The sequence below is a fragment of the Macrotis lagotis genome, chromosome 8, assembly GCF_037893015.1.
Source record: "Macrotis lagotis isolate mMagLag1 chromosome 8, bilby.v1.9.chrom.fasta, whole genome shotgun sequence".
Classification (NCBI taxonomy): domain Eukaryota; kingdom Metazoa; phylum Chordata; class Mammalia; order Peramelemorphia; family Peramelidae; genus Macrotis; species Macrotis lagotis.
This window is the reverse complement of record NC_133665.1, coordinates 44635695-44642457: the sequence shown is the minus strand read 5'-3', so window position 1 is coordinate 44642457 and position 6763 is coordinate 44635695.

Genomic DNA, 6763 nt, shown 5'->3' with positions numbered 1-6763 from the left:
ATCATTAAAAACAAATTGGATAATTTTGATTACATTAAATTAAAAAGCTTTTATACAGACATAACAACTGTAACCAAGATCAAAAGAAATGTAGTAAATTGGGAAACAATTTTTATGACTAGTATTTCTGGCAAATGACTCATTTCTAAAATATACAGAGAACTGAGTCAAACTTTCAAAAAACCAAGCCATTCCCCAATTGACAAATGGTCAAAGGATATGCAAAGGCAATGTACAGATGAGGAAATCAAAGCAATCCAAAGTCATATGAAAAAATTGCTCTAAATGACTACTTATTGGAGAAAGGCAAATTAAAGCATCTCTGAGGTACCACCTTACACCTCTCAGACTGGCCAATATGACCAGAAAGGACTATGATCAATATTGAAAGGGATATGGGAAATCTGGGATACTAATACATTGTTGGTGGAGCTGTGAACTCATCCAACCTTTCTGGAGAGCAATTTGGAATTACACCCAAAGGGCAACAAAAATGTGCACACCCTTTGATCCAGCAATGCCACTACTAGGTCTATACCCTGAAGAGATGATGAAAAAGGGTAAACACCCATCACTTGTAAAAAAATATTCATAGAAGCCCTGTTTGTGGTGGCAAAGAATTGGAAATTAAGTGAATGTCCTTCAGTTGAGGAATAGCTTAACAAACCATGATATATGTATGTGATGGAACACTATTGTTCTATTAGAAACCAGGAGGGATGGGAATTCAGGGAAGCCTGGAGAAATTTGCATGAACTGATGCTGAGTAAGATGAACAGAACCAGTAAAACACTGTACCTCCTAACAGCAACATGGGGGTGATGATCAACCTTGATGGACTTGATCATTTCATCAGCACAACAATCAGGGGCTATTTGGGGTCATCTGCAATGGAGAATACCATCTGTATCCAGAGATAGAATTGTGGAGTTTGAACAAAGACCAAGCACTATTACCCTTAATTTAGAAAAAAAAAAAAACCCTGATGTCTTATAATTTAATCTTTTTTTTTCCAACATCACCAGTTCTGTCTTGGGTGGATCACATTCTTTATGATAAGTCCATTCATAATTTTGCATCATTGCTGTTGCTGATCGCAACTTCCTCCAGTCATACCTCTTCACTACTATATACTATATTTTTCTCTCTCCTTTCACTCTGTCCCTCTTCTAAAATGTGCTGTAAGGTAGCTTAGTGCTACAGCGGACTGATCATCGGCCCTGGGGCCACGAGGCCCTGAGCCCACATACAACCCCTAAGGCCCAAGCAACCTCTAGACCCCATGATTCCATTGAGGCCACCCAATCCCAGCCCCTTTTAAGAAGTAAAAAAGAAAATGTGTTGTATCTGACCACTTTTCTCCATGATCCACCCTCTCTTCTATCGCTCACATCCCCACCCTTCCCCCTGTACCCCTTCTCTACTTTTTACTCTAGATGTTTATACCCCATTGAGTGTATATACTGTTTCTTCTCTGAGCTGCTTCTGATGAGATTGAAGGTTCCCTCATTCCCCCCTTGCCTTCCTCCCTTCCATATCATTGCAATAGCTCAGTGTAATAAAAAAATCTTATTGTATGAAATATCTTAGCCTATTCTACTTCTCCTTTCTCTTACTCGCATTACATTTCCCTTTTAACCATTGACTCCATTTTTACAATATATTATATCTTCAAATTCATCTTTTTCCTGTGCTTCATCTATAAAAGCTCCTTCTACTTGCTCTATTAAATGAGAAGTTTTATATGAATATTATCAGCATAATTTTTCTATGCAGGAAAGCATGCAGTTTATCATCATTAAGTCCCTCTTATTTTACCCTTCTCCTCTGCTCTCTATGTTTCACCTGAATCCTGTATTTGAAGGTCAAACTTTCTGTTCAGCTTTGGTCTTTTCAACAGGAACAATTGAAATTCCCCATGTTCATTGAAAGTCTATCTTTTCCCCTGGAAGAGGATGTTCAGTTTTGCTGGGTAGTTCATTCTTGGTTGCATTCCAAGTTCTTTTGCTTTCTGGAATATTATATTCCAAGCCCTATGAGCCCTTAATGTAGTTGCTGCTAAGTCCTGTGTGATCCTGACTGCAGCTTCATGATATTTGATTTGTGTTCTGGCTGCTTGTAATAATTTCTCTTTGACTTGGGAGTTCTGGAACTTGGCTATAATATTCCTGGGGATTTTTTGGGATCTCTTTCTGGGGGAAATTGGTGGATTCCCTCAATTTCTATTTTACCCTCTGCTTCTAGGATATCAGGGCAACTTTCCTATAGAAATTCTTTTAAAATGAGGTCAAGGCTCTTTTCCTGAACATGACTTTCAGGTATACCAATAATTTTTAAATTATCTTTCCTGAATTTGTTTTCCAGATCAGTTGTTTCAATGAAATACTTCACATTTTCTTCTAATTTTTCATTCTTTTGGTGTTGAAGTATTGTGTCTTGACTTCTCATAAAGTCATCAGCTTCCTTTAGTTCCATTCTACATCTGAAGGATTTGTTTTCCTCAGAGAGCTTTCTTATCTCTTTTTATATCTGGCCAATTCTGCTTTTTAAAGCATTCTTCTCCTCAAAACTTTTTGAACTGTTTCATCCATTTGACCTATGCTGGTTTTTAACATGCTATTTTCTTCAGCATTTTTTGTATCTCTGACTAAGATGCTGACTTCTTTTTCATGTTTTTCCTGCATCTCTCTCATTTCTTTTCCCAATTTTTCTTATATCTCCCTTATTTGATTTTCAAAATCTTTTTTGAGCTCTATCATAGCCTGAGCCCAATTTCTGGTTTTCTTGGAGTCTTTAGATGCAGGATCTTATAATTCCTTATCTTCAGATTGAGTGTTTTGATCCTTCTTGGGATCATAGACAATGTAATTCTCAATAGTATTCTTTTTTTTTCTCTGTTCACTCATTTCTCCAGCTCATGCCTGGTTTGGGGGTGCTTCCTGAGTTTTTGAGTATTATTGGGACCCCCCCATCACTAGGATCTCAGTGTGTGTGAAGCTCTGACTTCCCTCCTGGTCTGTGAATAACCACAAGTTTTCCCCTCTTGCCATGGGGCTGAGGCGGGGGAGGCCCCTGTTCTATTGGGGGGGGGCCTAGACTGCGATCAGGATCTGAATGTGGTCAGAACCCCAGAGACCTCTTCCAGATATAGAGGACAGACCTCTGAAGTCTTTCTCCACTCCCCTACCTTTGGTGGCCTGAGCACTCAAGACTCAGTTGCCTGCGGGCTCCTGCTTACCAGCTCTGCTTCTGTTTCCTGGATCTAGGCTGCTCTGTAGCCTCTGCTGAGCTGACCATGCTGACTGCTGCAACTGCCCTGAGGGTATGGGCTTCTTGTGCTGGCTCTGGCAGAGGTCCCCTCCGCTGATCCTCCAATTTGTGCCCAGTGTTCCTGGGGTGTAGGTCAGGAAACTGCCCCCACTGTGATGAACTGTGGCTCCCAGGTGCCCTGGGGCTGCCTCCAGGAGGCTGAAGTTTCTTCACTATGGTGGACCACACCTCTAACCCCGTGGAGTGGAACCTTTCTACTATTTTCCAGGTTACCTTGGTCTGGAAAATTCCCTCACTGGATCTTTCTGTGGGTTCTGTCTCTTGAAAATTGAGTTAGAGGCTTAATTTTAAGATTTTTGAAATATTATGGAGAGAACACCAAAGGCTCTTCTTCTGTAGCCATCTTGACTCCACCCCTTATTATGTAATCTTGCTATCTCTTATACTTTATTTTTCTTTCTTAAAGATATGATTTCTCTCTCATCACATTCAATTTGGATCAATATATACCATGGAAACAATGTAAAGACTTCTGTTGAGGGGTGGGGGGGGAAGGAAGCAAGATTAGGGGGAAAACAGTAAAACTCAAAATAAATAAAGTCTTTAACAGAAAAAAAGAAAAAAAAGAAAAAAGTAATGAGTTACACAAATCTCAGGTATTATGCATACCATGATGACATTGTTATCTCTATGTAGTCTCTTTTCCTTCCTCTATGTAACAGATATATGGCCCAGAATTGAGTCTTCTCAGACTAATTTCTTCTTTTTATTTCTTTCAAGGAAATGTGATTAAGTGTCTTGCCAAAGGTCACACAACTAGGTAATTATTAAGTGTCTGAAGGCAGATTTGAACTCAGGTCTTCTTGACTCCAGGGTCTGTGCTTGATCCTTGTGTCACCTAGTTACCCCTTCTTCTTTTTAAAAATATTTTTATTTACTTGTTTTCCAACAATATACAATGGTAGTTTTCACAATCATTTTTGCAAGTTTTGAGTTTTGCATTTTTCTGCATTCCTTCCTTCCCTCTCCCCTCTCCTTGACACAAAGTAATCCAATGTAGGTTCTACAATTATAATTATTTTAAACATAGATTCATATCATTTGTGTTGTGAAAGAAAAATCAAATCCAAATGGAAGAAAAAATATAGAGGAAGAACAACTGTAATACAAAAGACAACTTTTAAAAATTAAAGATAGTAAACTTTGATCTTAGTTTCCATCACAAATCTTTTATTTCTTTGATAATTTCTTTATAATCTTTGATAATTTCTTTATAATCTTTGATTATTGTACTGCTGAAATGAAAAATTCTTCATGGTTGATCATTACCCAATGTTGCTGTTCTTCTAGTTCTGTTCATTTCACTCAGCATCTGTTCATCTAAGTCTTTCCAAGTTTCTGAAGTTTCTGAAGAATATTTCTTCTTGATGATTTTTAGCTGAAGGAACCAAAGTGTTTTTTTTTTATCAAGACACAAGTATTTCTACAATGCCTTCTATGAGTGCTAACCATTAAAAGGGAAGCCAAATTGTCTACTCTCAAGGAACTTAGAATTTAAGCAAGGAGATGTCTAATAGTTTTGTCATTTCATATACAACTATTTGTTAAATGACTACTATGTATCATATCGTATGAAAGAGGCAAAAGAGAAATATTACTTGACCTTTTGAGGGGATAATATATATAACTGTATAAGTTATATATATATATATATATATGTATATACACATAAGCACACTTATAGAGTGCTTTAAAGTTTGCTAAAGCCTTTTGCTTATTATCTCATTTGATCCTTATAATTCTGTGAGGTAGTTCCTATTATTAATCTCCATTTCACAGATGAGGAAAATGACTCTGAGGAAGTGCCAGTGACTTGCCCAGGGTCATACTACTAGCACTTAATCTAGACTTGAACTCAAGTTTTCCTGACTTCAATTCCAAAGTCTGCACTTTACTATCTCATTTCATTAAAATAGAAAAAAAATAAACAAAATACTTTCTGAGGAGGTCATAATTTGGAGTGAGGAGAATTCAGTATAGATTTCCTCCCCTAGAGGGAACAATTTGAGCTAACCTTTGTACAAAGGTAGGGATATTTCAAAATGGTGGTGAGAAGTGAATTACAGGCATGTGAGATAGATGTTATAGAAATGGAGAAGGAATACTGTATATGGGGAAGAGCCAGTAGACCCATTTGAATTGTATAGTACATAGAGTGAAGCATGAAATGACTTCAGGTCAAATGCAAGCTCTGCTAATTTTTACTCTTGTATACTTGGCGAAATCATAATTTTTCTGGGCTGATTTCCTTTTCTTTATGTAAGATGGTAGTTGTCTGCTGAGTTGGTGAGCATGGGGGCAGTGCTATCAGTCTGATTCCATCCCTCCTATTCTTGTGAAAGGCTATCTATTCTTTTTACTATATGACTTCATAACCATTCTTTCAGTCTCTCTTCTTTGGAGAATGATTTTTACTACAAAATCAATCTCAAGTAATGTTGGCAAATGCCTGCCTTGATCCCAGATCAGTCAGTTATCAGCTTTGCCACCATAGCTAAATCATTTGACCAAGAAGAGGCTTGTGTATTCTCTTTGTCCTTGGAAATTGTAAAAACAATACCATAATACTCTCCAATAACCCCAGGTCTTAGGTAGAAATAACATTTTGCCAAATACAGAGCTCTTATCTTCATCTTCTTTTCTGAGACATATTCAAAATGAAGTTCCTTCTCACATTTCTGTATTCAAGTTTACCAAATTGCTGATTAACATAACTTCCCTGCCCCCATCCCAGTTTAATAAAACAAGCAGATATGCTAACTAAACTTTAAAGACTTCCATTTCTTCTTCCCACAAGTCTAAAGGTGGAAGAGGCCAGCTAGTCAAACCCAAGGGCAAATCAGCAACTTTGTCAAACCTAAGTCTTTGATTAGGCCTAGGGCAAAACTCAAGGGATTGGAGGGAATGGAGTGAAGAAGGAGGATACTGGGAAATTTCCCTCTCAAATAGGAGACATACATTTTTAGTTCCCATCTCCTTGATAGTATCTATAAGAGGCAGATATGAATATGGTGAATATGGCTTTAAGTGAGATCAAATTGATTGAACTGGAACACAGCATCATCATTCCAGTATTGGAAGAGAACTTAGAGGCTACTTGTCCAGTGCTTTAGAGTTGGGTAGTACTAGAACCAGAATTTGGGTTCAGGCTCTGAGAAGTCAAGTTCCACACTCTTTCCATTGCTCATGATGTTTTCTAATTTTTGTGGAGTACTTAAATGAGAGAAAATATTGAATATAGTGCAACCAGATTACAGAAGAATTTCCCCAGTTAGAAACTCCCCTTGTTTCCATATAATTCTTTCATGTGCCCTGAAGTTTGTTGTTCTACCTTCTCACATCTGAAAACATACCTCAGAAGGAAGACTATATTTCTTTGATGTCAGTGAATTTCCATGATTATGCTTTTGCTATAGTTGAAGTGATGAGAGGT